The 17153-nt window shown below is 41.3% G+C and overlaps 1 pseudogene across 1 annotated transcript; it reads left to right on the top strand.

The window, feature by feature from the left end:
- Window positions 1-5321: 5321 nt before the first annotated feature.
- On the top strand, window positions 5322-12260 carry LOC144707013 (putative aldo-keto reductase 1; annotated as a pseudogene). The gene is made up of 7 exons (XR_013582382.1): window positions 5322-5562; window positions 5665-5832; window positions 6628-6831; window positions 7720-7892; window positions 11207-11303; window positions 11520-11673; window positions 11940-12260. The product of XR_013582382.1 is annotated as a putative aldo-keto reductase 1 (transcript).
- Window positions 12261-17153: the final 4893 nt, after the last annotated feature.

The following is a 17153-nucleotide window of genomic DNA, read 5'->3' on the forward strand; positions in this document are numbered from 1 at the left end:
CCCTGTCCGACATCTGGAATCAGTCCAAGGACATGGATGGGACAGTTTTTTCATCCTAGACCTTTGGATCGGACGATTTTTTCGTCCGAGTGGACAAAAACTGTCCCATCTGTTCATATTTTCTTGTCCTGGGTCATTCTCTGCTCTAAGATTTTGTCCAACGTGATGAAAAAATAACCTTGTCCGACGTTCGGAATTAGTCCAGGGAGGCGGACGGGATGGTTTTATTGCCCCGGACCTTCGGACCGGACCATTTTTTGTCCGAGTGTACGAAAATTGTCTCGTTTGTTCGTCCCGAGACAAATTTTTGTCCTGTTTTTTGTCCAACCTCACGGACGGGACAATGTTTTTGTCCTGGGTCATTCTCTGCGATAAAATTTTGTCCAACAAGATGAAGATCACCTGTTTGACATTTGGAATCAGTCTAGGGATGCGGACGGGATGGTTTTTTTGTCCCTGGCCATCGGATGGGACAATGTTTTCGTCCGAGTGGACAAAAATGTCCCGTTCATGTCCCGTGACGATTTCCGTCCCAATTTTCGTTCAACCTCGCAAAACAGTACGATTTTTTCAACCTAGGTCATTATCTGCCATAAGGTTTTGTCCAACGGGACAAAGATCACCTATCCGACATCTGGAATTAGTCTAGGGACGCAGACGGGACGGGTTTTTCATCCCAGACTTTCAGACAGGATGATTTTTTTGTTTGAGTGGACGAAAACTGTCCCGTTTGTTAGTCCGAAAACAGATTTCCGTCTAGATATTCCTCTAACCTCGTAGACGAGATGGATTTTTTCATCCTGGGTCCTTTGTTATAAGATTTTGTCTAATGGGACAAAGATCACCCTGTCTGACATCTGGAATCAGGCAAGGGATGCGGATGGGATGATCTTTTTTCCCCAGACCTTCGGACGGGACAATTTTTTTGTTCGAGTGTACAAAAACTGTCCCGTCCGCTCGTCCTGGGACAAATTTCCTTCAAGATTTTCGTCCAACCTCGCAGATGGGATAATTTTTTCGTCCTCGATCATTCTTTGCTATAAGATTTTGTCCAACGGGACGAAGATCACCCTGTCCTACGTTCAGAATCAGTCCAGGGATGCGTACGAAATGGTTTTTTTGTCCCAAACCTTCGTACACGACAATTTTTTTGTCTGTGTGGACGAAAACTGTCCCCTCCCTTTGTCCCAAGACAAATTTTCATCCTGTTTTTTGTCCAACCTCATAAACGGGACAATTTTTTTGTCTTGGGTCATTCTCTGCCATAAGATTTTGTTCAACGGGACAAAGATCACCTGTCCGACATCTAGAATCAGTCTATTTTTTTTTGTTTTTATCGGCAAAAAACACGGTGCTGGGTACAGCCAACCCCAGGGGTTGTGCCCTCACACCGATCCATCCGTGCCCTCGACGCCACCCAGGGGATTTTTATTTATAAAGTGAAGTGTTTGTAAATGTTTATAGGCGTGGAGCGAGTATAAATATTCCAATTACACTCGGATCCCACTCGTCCACGCCCATATTTGAGGAAAAGAAAAGATACATAAGTGATACCTCGCAGGCGCTCGGGGAAGTGTGCTCGTTGTTGTCCCACCGGAGCCACCCCGCGATGACGATGTAGTGCGGGAGGTGTCCTCTCCTTCGTCAAGTGGGATCGAGGAAGTTCGTGGTGAAGACTCTAGTTGAGGCGGGCGTTGTCCACGCCTCTAGCTCCAGCATTCCACGCAATCCTCCAATCCCCCGGGCCTGGCGTCACGAGGATGCGCCGTGTGCGGATGGTAGGCATGCCAAGACGATCGAGGCGATAGCAGCCTCTAGCTGTGGGAGGGAGCGCCTGGCAAGAATGAAAGAGAGAGGAGGGGATTCGTGCATGTACCGCGTGGTTGGCGAGGGCATCTGCTGTCTGGTTGCCCTCTCGCATCTGGTGACGAAAGCAGGCTATGCGAGAACGGCACCGCATGATGTCTTGCCACGCACGACGGAGTCACCACTGGGAGCATGTACCTAGACGAAGCATATCAACTAATATCTATGAGTCTGATTCCACGACGATATTGTGAAGGTTTTGTTCCTCACAGAGGAGTAGACCATCACGAATCGCCATAGCCTCGGCTACTGTATTAGTTTGTATGCCATAAAAAGTAGAAAAGGCAAAGAGTATACTCCCCGTATGGTCTCTGAGGATACCTCCTCCCCCTGCTGGCCCCGAGTTCCCTTTGGCCGCACCATCCACATTCAATTTAAGAATGCCTATTGGCGGTGGAAGCCAATAAACAACTCGATACTAAATGTGGGTGGGGGCAGGGGTCACCTGGATGCCGATGGAATGGAGGAGGTCGTAGGCGAGTGCTGATCGGCCGACTCGAGGGGGAAGTAGATGATGAATGCGCCGAAGCCACAGCTGAACTCGACGCGTGATGTCCACGACGCGCATGGGCGTACCTACAAAACGAGAAGAATTTTGCCCTTTCTAGATCTCCCATAGAAGACAAGCTATGGTGATGTGGAGGATGGGGCGCCGTGTAGAGCGGGTTGGCGAGAGGATAAACTTGCCAAAACACTCAGATGGGGTCAGAGGATGAAGGCGGTCGGTGATGAGGCGCCAGCATGCCAGTGCTGTCTCGCTGTGGAAGAAAAGGTGGTCCATCGTCTCCGTGTGCGGGAGGGTGGGACAACAATGGCAGCGGGAACTGAGAGAAAGACCTATACGAGTCACTCGGTCATCAATCGGGAGGCCGTGGACGGGATGGAATCAGTCTAGGGACGTGGACGAGATGGTTTTTCGCCCCAGACCTTTGGAGGGGACGATTTTTTTGTCCGAGTGTATGAAAAGTGTCCCGTCCATTAATGAGGGGACAAATTTACGTTCTGGTTTTCGTCCAACTTCACAGACGAGATGATCTTTTTGTCCTCGTCATTCTCTGCGATAAGATTTTGTCCAATGGGATGAAGATCATCCTATCCGGTGTTTGGAATCAGTTCAGGGACGCGGATGGGACAAATTTTTCACCCCAGACCTTCGGACGGGATAATTTTTTTGTTCAAGTGTACGAAAGCTGTCCCGTTCGCTCGTCTGGGATGAATTTTCGTCCAGGTTTTCGTCCAACCTCGCAGACGAGACAATTTTTTCGTCTTGGGCCATTCTCTGCTATAAGATTTTGTCCAACGTGACGAAGATCACCCTGTCCCACGTTTGGAATCAGTCCAGGGACGCGGATGGGACAATTGTTTTCTCCCAGACCTTCGGACGGGACAAATTTTTTGTCCGAGTGTACAAAAACTGTCCCGTCTACTCGTTCGGGGATGAATTTTCATCCAGGTTTTCATCCAACCTCGCAAACAGGACGATTTTTTCGTCCTGGGCTATTCTCTGCTATAAGATTTTGTCCAACATGACGAAGATCACCCTATCCTACGTTTGGAATCAGTCTAGGGACGCGGACGAAATGGTTTTTTGTCCTAGACCTTCGTACATGACAATTTTTTTGTCTGCATGGACGAAAACTGTCCCGTTTGTTCGTCCCGGGACAAATTTTCGTCCTGTTTTTTGTCCAACCTCACAGACGGGACAAGTTTTTTGTCCTGGGTCATTCTCTGCTATAAGATTTTGTCTAATGGGACGGAGATCACCCTATTTGAAGTCAGGAATCAGTCCAAGGACACGGACGAGACGGTTTTTTGAACCGTACCTTCAGACAGGATGATTTTTTCGTCCGAGTGGACGAAAACCGTCCCATCCGTTTGTCCCAGGATGAATTTCAACCCGGAAATTTTTTTGTCCTGGGTCATTCTCTGCTATAACATTTTGTCCAACGGGATGAAGATCACCCTGTCTGACCTCTGGAATCAGTCTAGGGATGTAGAGGGACAGTTTTTTTGTCCCAGACATTCAGAGGGGACGATTTTTTGTCTTGGGTCATTCTATGCTATAGATGTTTGTCCAATGGGATCTGTTGAGGAGCCTGGAAACTCGCTATAGTCAGCAGCCAAAGATAGGGACTTAACAAAGATTAGTTAGTAAAATCAATAAGGATAGTATACTCGTTATAGACATAGAGGTTAGGATTAAATATAGGATCAAACGTAGATTAGGATAAAAAGATAGAAGATAGGATTAAATCGTAGATAGGATTAACGGCTAAGATCTATTCGCATGCATGACTTATAACGGACAGGATTAGATCGTGGACCAACGGTCACGATCAGTCCGCTTTTGTCCGTTATAACGGACAGGATCAAATCGTGAACCAATGGTCACGATTAGGTCACATGTGCCCGTTATAACGGACAGGATTATAACGTGGACTAATGGTCATTATTCAAATGTTTATAGCCGTTGTAATTTGTTACAACGGCTATAAACCAAAACTAAAATCCTACTATACGATATCATATATATACTAAACTCCACCAATGTAATGTTTTGTGGAATAACAACGATATCTTAATCACCTACATTGGTGTGTCTCGACCCTCTTCTTCTTCTTCCTCTCTCTCGACTCCTCTTCTTCAGTCCTCTTCTTCGCCATTCTTGACATGGTATCAGAGCCAGCTGAATCACGTATGGCTAATGAGAAGCTCACCACCACCATTTTTGCCTACTCGCCCGGCTTGGCTGCAATGAGTCCAGTCCCGATCGCAATTCCACATGGAGCAACTATCTCCATCCGACTCGACTCTAACAACTACCAAATGTGGAAGAATATTTCAGCCGCTACTCAATGGGTATGGCCTCAACAGATTCATTAACGGAGCAAATCCTCCACCCATCTCTATTTCAGATCAACAAGGAAACCCTGTGGAGAATCCAGAGTTTGAAAATTGGTGGAGGATATACCAACAAGTCCTCGGCTTTCTCCAATCCACCATTACAGAACAAGTCCTACCGTGTGTGATGAAGGCAACATGCGCAAGAGAAGCCTGGGAACGTCTGGAAACCACATTTTCTGGGAGAAGTCAATACAGGATTATAGAGCTAAACAGACAATTCCATCGACCATCAAGGAGTACATCAAGCACTTCAGATCCGTATCCGAAGCACTCAGCTAAACAGATGATGTATCTGAACACTCAGCTAATACACCTGAAATCTCCCAATCGCCTTTGCCTCTCTACTTGGAACAAACAACCACTCAACAGTTTGATCCAAACAATCCTTTAGAAACCGAAATACCTGTCCTCTCAACTTTAGATTATACTCCTGAACCAGGAGATATTTTTAAAACTAAATCTATCAAAAATATTCTTCTACATGATAACTCATCTCACACAGCTAACAAGCGATGATCACTAATAGCTGTTTGCCATCCTCTACCCCAATGTCTTTCAGAAAATTTAGTTGAAGAACCTTCTTCTTATCGCATTGCATCCAAAAGTACTAAATGGATTGGTTGATGTGGCTCAGTCACCATTTACAACGCACTTGAAGCCCATCTCCTTCTGCAGTCTCTTGAACGAAGAGATTTCTTCGCTGGTGGTAGCTGCAGTCTGAAGATGGATCAAGAGATGGGTTCTGGCCAAACCCAGATGCCAAGAGTGAAGCTTGGATCTCAGGGTCTTGAGGTTATCTCCTGTGAGCTAATTTTGTTAATTTTCCCGGCTTGATTTCTTCCAAGTATTGTTGTTCAGATCTTCCAATTGATCTCTTTCTCTTGCGCTGTTCAGGTCTCCAAGCTGGGTTTTGGCTGTATGGGACTCACCGGCGTGTACAACGCCCCTTTGGATGATGAAGCCGGAGTAGCCGTCATCCTCAGTGCTTTCGATCATGGTGTCACCTTCTTCGATACCTCCGATGTTTACGGCCCATTAACGAACGAAACCCTCCTCGGCAAAGTATGAAAAATCCTCTCATTTTTTTTCTAGACGACTATCTCTTTCTGGAATTGTTCTGATTTTGTCTTGATTCTCCCTGGCAAAGTATGAAAAATCCTCTCATTTTTCTTCTAGAGGACGATCTCTTTCTGGAATTGTTCTGATTTTGTCTTGATTCTCCCTGGCAAAGTATGAAAAATCCTCTCATTTTTCTTCTAGAGGACGATCTCTTTCTGGAATTGTTCTGATTTTGTCTTGATTCTCCCTGGCAAAGTATGAAAAATCCAATGAAAGAGGATCGATTGATATCCTCAGTTTTTAATATCTCGGCGAAGTGTGAAAAATCCTATCTTTTTCTCCTCTTAGTTTTTACCTTTTCTTTCAGCTCTCCTCGGCATTGCATAAAAAATCCAATCCTCTCCTTCTATAAAAGCTATTTCTCTCTCGTAGTTGTTATGCTTTTCTCCCAACCATCCCGGCTTCGTATGAAAAAAAATCTAATACTTTGCGTCTGCCATAGCTTCTTTCTTCCTCAGTTGTTCTGTTTTTCTCAATCCTTCCCGTCAAAGTATGAAAAATCTTTGTTTTTCTTCTATAAAAATCTATTTCTCTCTCGTAGTTGTTACTTTTTTTCTCAACCTTCCTTGGCATAGTATGAAATATCTAATATTTTTCTTCCAGAATAGCTATTCTATTCTCTTCATTATATTTTCCCCACAAATTTTTGAAAATAAATTCTTTTCCTTCCATAAAAATACTTCCTTCCTGTTACTAGTTATCTTTTTTCTCTCAATTCTCCATGCCCTTCTGTGTCAGGCTCTGAAGCGACTGCCGAGAGAGAAGGTTCAAGTTGCCACCAAATTTGGGATAGCTAAGATTGAAAAAGATGGGGTGGTTGTCAAGGGCAGCCCTGAATATGTGCGGGCGTCTTGCGAGGCTAGCTTACAGCGCCTTGGCATAGATTACATTGACCTTTACTATCAGCACCGGGTTGACACTTCAATACCCATTGAGGAAACTGTGAGTTCTGTGTTTTAATACTTTATGCTGTTGCTATTGAGAGATCAATCACTTTCTCTTTGCCTATAAAATGATTATACTATGTCTCTCCATCTCTCTCCATTTCAGGATACTGGAAGTTATGTCTGGTGTTTCTCCCAACTGGAACCAATGGCGTGATCTGATCATTGATCTATCTGACCCATATTGATCTGATCACCAATCAGCCCCTCTGGATAGGTCAATTATTTGCTGCAGAATCGATCAGATTCTTGATCAGGGTTTCAATTGATCTACTTGATCAATGGTTAGGATAGCTAAAAAGCCATCAATATTGGATTCAACCCACTGGCTGGCAGTCTATCGACCCATTCCACTTAATAGGCCTGTCTGATTGGGCCGACGTTGATTGGTCCAGCAACCACGTTAATTGGATTGGCTAACTTGGTCTGATCTCGATCTAACCTAGTTGATTGGTTGACTTCGCCAATCCGATCATTGATCAATATCATTCAATATTTTTTTCAACCCATGGATCATTGACCCGTTAGCTCATTCCATGTAATGAGCCACCTGGATTGGCTGATGGATCAATCCAACTGCCATCTTAACTGGATCGCCCAAGGCCATCTGATCTGGACCTGGTCTAGTCAATCGATCGACCAATTGGGAGTACGTTAAGAGATTATCCTATAATATGTGCATGATTTCCTGTCCATTATGTTGACAGCTTTCTCTGTAACTCTCACATTATTATCTTGAAAACAGTAAGCTTTTTCTTGGAGTCTATGTGCTTGTTTGTGATCTCTGTAAAGAATGGTCTCTCTCTTATTCTTATGTGCTTATGTTTGATATTTGTGGAACTAATATTTCCTTTCTTGTTCTGTTCTCCCACGTATTTTTTCATAGATTGGAGAAATGAAGAAATTGGTGCACGAGGGGAAGGTGAAATACATAGGTTTGTCCGAAGCGAGCCCCGATACCATCCGAAGAGCTCATGCTGTCCATCCAATCTCAGCTCTCCAGATTGAATGGTCACTTTGGACCCGAGATGTTGAAGAAACCATCATCCCTCTCTGTAGGTAATATTTGAAGATTGCACCTTGGTTACTAGTTTCTTTGATGTTAATTCGGGAAATATATGGGTTATCTTTTGCTTAATAACTTTTGTAACGTGCATACGAATTTTTCTATGAATCTATAGAGTAAATCATAATTTTGGACTTTGTAAACCTGATTGGTTCCTATTTAGTTTAGTTATAGATGCACTTTGATGTCAACGTTCCATGTTGAAGTAGATTGCATTCTGCTGGATCACACTACCCTCAAGAATATCGATATTTGTGCAGAATGGTTCAATGCCAAAGTAATGTCTGGCATTGATCTTTGTGAGACAGCTTTATTTTTTTATAAATATTGAGGAGAGAAAGCCAGAGAGACAAGGCACGTTGACTTCCTGCTTGAGTCTCTGATATAAACCCTGAGCTCTCCACGAGTATTTCTGTCATTCTATTGAATGTTTCCCTCTTAAATAGTGGTTACTCTTCCCATAAGGAGAGCAGCCAACAAGTATTATTGAAGTTATCGATTTCCGGTTCCCATGATTTGGCAATCACGAGTTTAATCTTGTTCTTGCTATCTTCGGCAAGAGGAACCTTTTTGTTAGAACTAGTGGCATTTTGGATTTTTTGTCTACGTGTTCCTATCCCTATATTTGGACAGGGAAACTTTTGTTTTTATGAGTTTTATTGTGTATTTTCATCTGACTGCGAGGGCAGAACTGTGTTAATATTTGTTGTATTATGATCATTTTTTGCATGCCATTTTAAACTATTGGACTTAAATTGTGGTACCACAGAACTCGGGGAATGAACTAGCAGTTTCTTGTGTTAGTGTTGGAAAAAGTGTGTTTGTTTATCTTTTTTTTTTCCCGTATAGGGCTTGTAAGACATCTTGATGTAGGACAACTAGGAAATGAACGACCGGAGGGATGGAGAGATGATAAGGACGGATGGAAGGCAATGAATGAATCGGGTGAGGGAGGGATAAAATAGACCACAGAAATCCACATGATCAAATTTGGAGTTTAAAACCGATGAAATACAGGTGGTGCAGGTCCAGTCCTCATCGAGGGGGGGTGTATTGTCTTCACCCACTGCGACGATGCCAAAGCACCAAAATCAATACCCGAATTCATGTCTCAATAGAAACTCTCAAAGAGAATTGTAGGAAAATCCAAATCAAAGTAAATCTGATGATGGTGGAGACTTCTCGTGGAATACTGGACGGAGAACACTTCGACACCAAAGAGTTCAGGCGTACCTCGGCACCGTAGTGCGTGAAGAGGCTGCGGGGACTTCTGATCGTGACAAGTCTGGGCAAATCCGGGAATTGAGTGGCCCACTGGACGAGAAGACTGGGCGTTTGGGCGTTGTGCGGCCATAGCGGAGAGCGAGACGGACGAATGGGCACGGACGGAGTAAACAGGCGCGGACATCGTCTTGGGCGGTTTGAGGTGGCTGCCTTGGGCGCCCTTGGGTGGCGGCCTTGGGCGGCTTGGGGTGGCGCCTTGGGCGGCCTAGGGCGGGCTACCTTGGGCGGCCTGGGGTGGCTGCCTTGGGCGGCCTTGGTGGCAGCCCTGGGCAGCTTGGGGCGGCTGCCTTGGGTCGCCTTGGGCGGCATCACTAGGCGGCCTTGGGCAGCCTAGGGCGGGCTGCCCTGGGCGGCCTGGGATGGCGCCTTGGGCGGCCTGGGGTGGCTGCCTTGGGCGGTAGCCCTGGACGGCCTGGGGTGGCTGCCTTGGGTGGCCTTGGGCGGCAGCCCTGGGCAGCCTAGGACGGGCTGCCCTGGGCAGCCTTGGGTGGGTTGCCCTGGGTGACCTGGGGTGGCTGCCTTGGGCGGCCTAGGGCGAGTTGCCGTGGGCGGCCTGGGGCGGCTGCGTTGGCCGGTATTGGGCGGCCTCCTTGGGTGGCAGCCCTGGGAGGGCAAGAGAGAGAGAGAGAGAGAGAGAGAGAGAGAGAGAGAGAGAGAGAGAGAGAGAGAGAGAGAGAGAGAGAGAGAGAGAGGGAGAGAGAGAGAGAGAGAGAGAGAGAGAGAGAGAGAGAGAGAGAGAGAGAGAGAGAGAGAGAGAGAGAGTGAGGGGAGAGAGGGTGTGTGTGAGAGAGAGAGAGAGAGAGAGAGAGAGAGAGAGAGAGAGAGAGAGAGAGGAGAGAGAGAGAGAGCGGGGGAGAGAGAGAGAGAGAGAGTGAGAGGAGAGAAAGCAAAGAGAGAGAGAGAGAGAGGAGAGAGTGGAGAGAGAGAGAGAGAGAGAGAGAGAGAGAGAGAGAGAGAGAGAGAGAGAGAGAGAGAGAGAGAGAGAAAGAGAGAGGAGAGAGAAGAGAGAGAGAGAAGACAGAGGGGAGAGAGAAGAGAGAGGAGAGAGAGAGAGAGAGAGAGAGAGAGAGAGAGAGAGAGAAAGAGAGAGAGAAAGAGAAAGAGAGAGAGAGAGAGAGAGAGAGAGAGAGAGAGAGAGAGAGAGAGAGAGAGAGAGAGAGAGAGAGAGAGAGAGAGAGCGGGAGGGGATAAACAAAAACTCGTTTCTTGAATAATTATTTCTTGAAGGAAAGAGAAAACACAACTTAACGACGAGAAATTAAAGACGAGAGACGTGCGTAACGCCGGTATGTTGAAGTTGTCAGATGACGGTTGAGACATGTCCATGGTGGAGGTGTTGACTTCGGTTGACAGTGGCGGTGTGTCTATAGCAGAGGTGTTGACTTCGGTTGACATTGGCGGCGCGTCTGGTGTCAATGTGTTGGCGTCCACGCCGCCACATCTGCCTTTCCTGTTATGTACAGCTCTTATTGAATCCATAATTGGCCCACTCTTGATTCCTATATAAACATAATATCGCAGTGGCAGAAGCCCCGGTTCTACTAAAGTTCCTTTTGTCGTTTCTCTGTTCCTCCACCTGTCAGTAAGGGTTTGGAGCTGTAGAACCTGGCTCCACTGATGATAGTAACATACAACTTTATTTTCGTCACTCGTTTTATTATGCTATGATTTTATCGATGATGATCTGGAAAAACAAGGTATATAGCGAGTAAAAACTGTATTATTAAATATTACATCAATCTGAGTTCGTTTCATATGTGCAAGTCTTAAAATGGCGAAGTAAAAACATGCTTTATTTTCGCCACTCGTTTTAATATGCTATGATTTTATAGATGATGATTTGGAAAAACAAGGTATATAGCGAAGTAAAAACTGTATTATTAAGTATTACATCAATCTGAGTTCATTTCATATGTGCAAGTCTTAAAATGGAGGATTTTTCCTAAACATACTACTAACTCTCCGTCATCTTCTTGATTTCTAGAAATAGGGATTTAAATTCACTGCTTTCTGTGTCTGGCAGGGAACTTAACATTGGGATCGTTCTTTACACCCCGCTTGGACATGGGTTTTTTGCTGGAAAGGCAGTACTCAAAAGTTTACCAGAAAACAGTTCGCTTGTGAGACCATGACTTTCAAATCAGGGTTATTCATTATGTTTTTATTGTTTTCTGCTTGAGGAAAAATGGCGGTTATAAAATTATTTTTATAATTTATTGCAATCCTATCCAGTGAATTATGCTTTCTTTTCGAAAACATTATAAAGTGACGATTTTCCCCTGATAATCATTATATGATGGTGGTGTTATTTATGTATACATATATTTTTTGGCTAGGCTACTCATCCGAGATTTTCTGAAGGGAACATAGACAGAAACAAGACTATCTACGAATGCGTACGTGTTCTAGCTGATGAGCTTCACTGCACTCCCGCTCAGCTTGCTTTGGCCTGGGTTTTTGCGCAGGGGAATGATGTTTCTCCAATTCCAGGTTGATGTCCTTTCTCTTATTCCTTTCATTTATTTTGTGCTACCTTTCTCTGATAACATACTGAAATATGTAGTACTCACTCATTATGAACTTTTATTTTGTGACTTTTTATTATCTCACCAACCAGACTTTTCATTCAATTATGTGGGCTGTATTCTTTTTACGATTTAGTTTATGGCAAAACCTATTTCTCTTTTGAACATTTCTGAAAAGTTATTATATCAGATAAAAAATATTCTCCTGAGTTTTTCTCGAATGCTCATCAGGAACTACGAAGATCAAAAACCTTGAACATACCATTGGTTCCTTGAGAGTGAAGCTTACAGAGGATGAACTGAAGCGGGTCTCAGAAGCAGTTCCTGGAAGATGGGGCAGGAGGCAGAAAATATGCCCATATTAGACATATGGGTTGGGAGTTTCCAGTTACGCCGGTCTATCAACATCGCAACTATGCTAATGAGTGTAGGAAGTATTGAGCTTCCATCTTATGATGTACTATTCTTTTAATAGATTTTCATTATCAAATAATTTCTGATGTACTAAGTTTTTTCTCCATCAATAGTATTATTGCTTTATTTGTTTTTGAATTAAGCTAATTTTGGAAGAAATCCCAAAAAATGATGCCAAGAGGTCCTCAGTATGTTAACTTGTGTCAAGGAAGCTGTTTCTCCTTGTGTTTTAATGTTCTGGTAATTATGGAATAGATCATCACATTACCATTTTTTATCACAGATTTTTCCAATGGTGGTAGACAGATAGGAGGATGACAGGCCATACAAATATCAACATAAACAAGTCAAACTCCATGCACTATAATATATTCCTACCATAGTTATAAGAATGATACTAATTTTATAACAAAATAATATTTCAATATAGAAATAATTAGAAGACTTTCAAATGCAATGGATATTTGTTTACTAAAAAATAAGAATCCCAAGGGGGTATCCTTGAGATAAATACTTTATACCCTTTTACAAGAGTGCACAATAACATGCTAAACGTGTGGAATTATTTGAAACAAAGATGCTAAATCTTGGCAGATCATCTAAAGATTTTTTGGAAATTTTATCTGGGATTTAGTATGAGCATAATGTGCGTGACATCTGAGCAGAAACTAGTTCAATGTAACTAGAAGCTCTGTCATCCTGTAAGCGCGAGTCCCCTAATGCCCATTTGTAGATGCATTGTTGCGTTAAACTTTGGGCAATAGAACTAAACCACAACAGTATTTTTATTCGGCCCTTAAATTATTACTGAAGAGTTGGAACATTCGGAATAGGCGCAGGGAAACAGTTGAGAGTTAGATAGATACAGAGAGAAAAGAGAGAGAGAAAGAGAAAAGAGAGAGAAGAGAGAGAGAGACAAACAAAAAGAGAGACAAAGAGAAAGAGAGACACAAATAAAGAGAGAGAGATTGAGGGAGATAGGGAGAAAGAGGGAGAAAGAGAGACAAAGAGAGAGAGAGAGACAAAGACACAGAGAGAGAGAAAGAGTGAGAAAAAGAGAGACAGAAAGAGAGAGAAAGGAGCGAGAGAAAGAGAGAGACACAAAAAGAGAGAAAAAAGAGAGAAACAAAGAGAGAGACAGAGAAAGAGAGAGACAAAAAGAGAGAAAAAGAGAGGAAAGAGAGAGAGAAAGAGTGACAGAGAAAGAGAGAGAGAGAGACAAAGAGAGACAGAAAGAGAGAGACAAAAAGAGAGAAAAAGAGAGAGAGGAAGAGAGACAGAGAAAGGGGAGACAGAAAGAGAGAAAAAGAGAGAGAGGAAGAGAGAGATACAAAGAGGGAGAAAGAGAGAGAGAGAGAGAGAGAGAGAGAGAGAGAGAGAGAGAGAGAGAGAGAGAGAGAGAGAGAGAGAGAGAGAGAGAGAGAGAGAGAGAGAGAGAGAGAGAGAGAGAGAGAGAGAGAGAGAGAGAGAGAGAGAGAGAGAGAGAGAGAGAGAGAGAGAGAGAGAGAGAGAGAGAGAGAGAGAGAGAGAGAGAGAGAGAGGGAGAGAGGGAGAGGGGGGGAGCACTTGGATCACATTAACTGCAACTTTGGTTAAATTTATGTTATATTTGAGATGGCAATGGGGGTCTAGAAACAATTAAAAAATTTTAGGTTCAATTAAAAGATCACCCAATACAACTCCTTAAGTTGGGCATGAATGCAACCAATTTTCTATCATGCACTTGTTAATTAAATTATATGAAACTTGAATTTGAACTTTCCTGCGACCTATTTAAAATTCCACAATAAAGATAAGTAGCGGATTATAACTATATATATATAGGGTAAAGTGCAAGATATCCCAACCGTGAATAAAGTTTATAGACTCTAATTTAGATAGAATTTAAGAATATTTATTAGCTCACCCAGAATATACTATTGGAGATGGTCAAAGCACCAAATACATGCAGTAATTTTACTCAAAAACTCAACCTTCCATAATGACAGATATGGTGCCTTTATAAATATTTGATAATTTGTTTTATTCATATTCGAGTTATTCATTCATATATATAATACCTTTATATCAATATAATTTTATATTAGTTTAAGATAATCATGTGAAAATTTATCCAAAATTTATGGGATTTTTTAAACAAAATTTGGGATTTTTAAAGACTAAGGATCTTTATATTAGGATATCATCATAATTCACTAAATTATTGCATGATTCAGGAGCTTTATTATATACATCAAGAAAATAATAATTAATAAATATTTATTCAGTATACTTGATTGTGGTATATAGATGTGTGTGATCGGATTGATGGTCACATAAATATCTATCAATCCCCTATGAATTGAGGGCTCATCTGTGAATGATGATCTGAAATGGGAATTTATGCTGTAGAATGCATGGATATGAATTAAATATGACCTTTGAAAAAAAACTAAAACATGTTAATAATTGAATCCCCTTTCACTGAATTTCAATCTGTAAACATTTGGGTTCTTGAATATGTTATATTAAGCTACGCATGCCATGCCTCTAGACTTATCCACATCAGTTCAGGACATTTTTTTTATATATTTAATGGATCTTTTGTAAAACACCATGCCCTTTAAAGATACCCTACGATGTCGAACAAAGCTTATTCGTACGACCATATAAATTGGCATAGCACTCTAACTAATAGCTCAATAAGACTAATATCTAACATATAGATTAATATGGATTGATTTAACCTAATTGATCAGCGGAGTCACCAACACATGAAGTGAAAAGATAACCTATGCTAGACTGTACTAAGGGGTTAAATTCTTTCATGGAACATGTCTTACCATGTATGTATAATGCCTAATTTTGAAACCCTAATCAGTAATCCTAGTTAGAACTAACTAATTGGAAAATCAGTAGACTCATATGTCATGTCATACTCCAAAATTTTCATTACCTTTGCCGATGACTTCATCACATTGTCATTCTTAAATTAATATCCTCTTATAACAAAGATGAATGATCCCTTTTTTACTCCAAAATCAGCTTCCTGAATGTTACTAAATATAGTTAGTATTTTCTCGAATTCACTGATTACATAATCTAAGGTTAAAGTAAAAGTGAGACTACCTTGCCACTAGATGCTCTTAGTGTCCCTGATGTAAGGATCTCTTGCACAATCATAACTTTAATCTATGTGGTTGATGATACTATCCAGGGATTCATATTTCTTCTCATTTTAGTAAACTATTTCCCTAAAGAATACCCACAGTCTCTCAGTATTCCCACATCGATGGTTACACAATCACCATCTTCATCATATGAGGAGTAGATACTGCTATTATATTCAGAATTTTTTGAATATCCTTCTCAAATATAAATTGAATACGAATGTTTATGGTGCATGTTTAAAGATATGTAATCACCATAATTCATTCGTCATTACACATTCACGGACTTCATTATTAACATCTCACATGAATAATAATGAATATAATTTGCATTAATGAGTTTGAACAAAATGCGGATGCATGTTTTCTTGCATGACATATAATTCCATCAAAGTTAATCCATTCATTTTCATGAAAGCTAGGTAAATTTTGATTTCGTATCATAATTTGGATTCTAAGTATATTTTAAAATCATAGTCAGTCAATTTTGTTGTTTCTAGGTAATTATGACATTTCAGGCTTCCTAGTGACATTCATTCTTGATTTAAATATCTAGTTTTTATATGATTTAAAAAATTTAAATACAACCTCATTTCACTCCCATTAAAAATTAATTTTCTATGTGAAAATAGCTTATCAATTAAATTCATATATTAATAAAATACAAATTTATTACATGCACCAATCAACTTCAGAAAAAAATGATACTAACATATGGTTTTTCAAATTCATCATGCTGAATTTTTTTGACCATCAGGCCTAATTTCTTATTTTTTAAAGAAAAATACTTTTACCTTATTTTTTTTACATAAAAAAATTTCTTAACTTAATGAAAAACATAAAGCATTATGTCCTAGATTAGTTATTTAATGATATTTATTAATATATTCAGATGAATGATAGGGATTTTTACAACCACTAGATGCTGCAATAAGAAGAAAGGTATTTCTTTTTGCTGAAAATCATCTAAGAAGTTCAGATAGTACAGTAGATGTCAAGTTCAGATAGTACCCTCTACATGAATTGATTCAAGGGTTTAAAAGAAACTTTTCTGCAATTCTAGGGAGTTGTCGTCCTTCACAAAACAATAGTAAAAAACCTAAAGGCATCATGAAATTTTATGATTGGTATCACATAAATATACAGAAGTTATTCTTTTACATAACATATTTTCAATGATGTATGCACATAACAAAAGAAATACTTTACATGAAAATATATATTTTAATTCATAATATCTTTTAATGAGACAAAATATCAAATTTTTTGAAGAGATAAACCATAAGTGTCCAGAATTGTCCGTTCTACTAGGATACATGATTACGACAAAAAAATAATAAATATCCATATGTGTTTGGTAGTTGTGTATTTGTACAAAGAAATTTGTTTTCGTATCTGTGTTATTAGCACTAGGTTTGATACTTAAGCAATAAACAGTATTCATATCCATCTGTCCTGCGAGATCCCACTGATTCAATCTACCCATCAGACGGTATGCAATGGGAATCGATCCAATTGGCGGACGGGTCCAAGTGGGTGGGGCAGATCGAGGATCTGATTGGACGGCTAGGATTCCTGATTTCAATTATTGAATCATTTCGCTGGAATCTCCGACTCATAGTCAGCTGTCGTGATAACAACTTATTTACGGCTTCTTTACGGGTTCGTCTAGTTTTCAGAATTTCTCTTTTCAATGCGTTCCCACACGCAGTCAATCAAGTCAAGGAACTTACCTTTCAATCGCCTTTCAGGCGCCCCCACTTGGAAATTCCTCTCTCTCTCTCTCTCTCTCTCTCTCTCTCTCTCTCTCTTGTCTGTGCCGAACCCGGTACAGACCCACACCGGTCACATGTAGTAGAAGTGTTTTCTCTCTCTAGAAAAA

Source organism: Wolffia australiana, chromosome 8, assembly GCF_029677425.1.
Source record: "Wolffia australiana isolate 7733 chromosome 8, ASM2967742v1".
Classification (NCBI taxonomy): Eukaryota; Viridiplantae; Streptophyta; class Magnoliopsida; order Alismatales; family Araceae; genus Wolffia; species Wolffia australiana.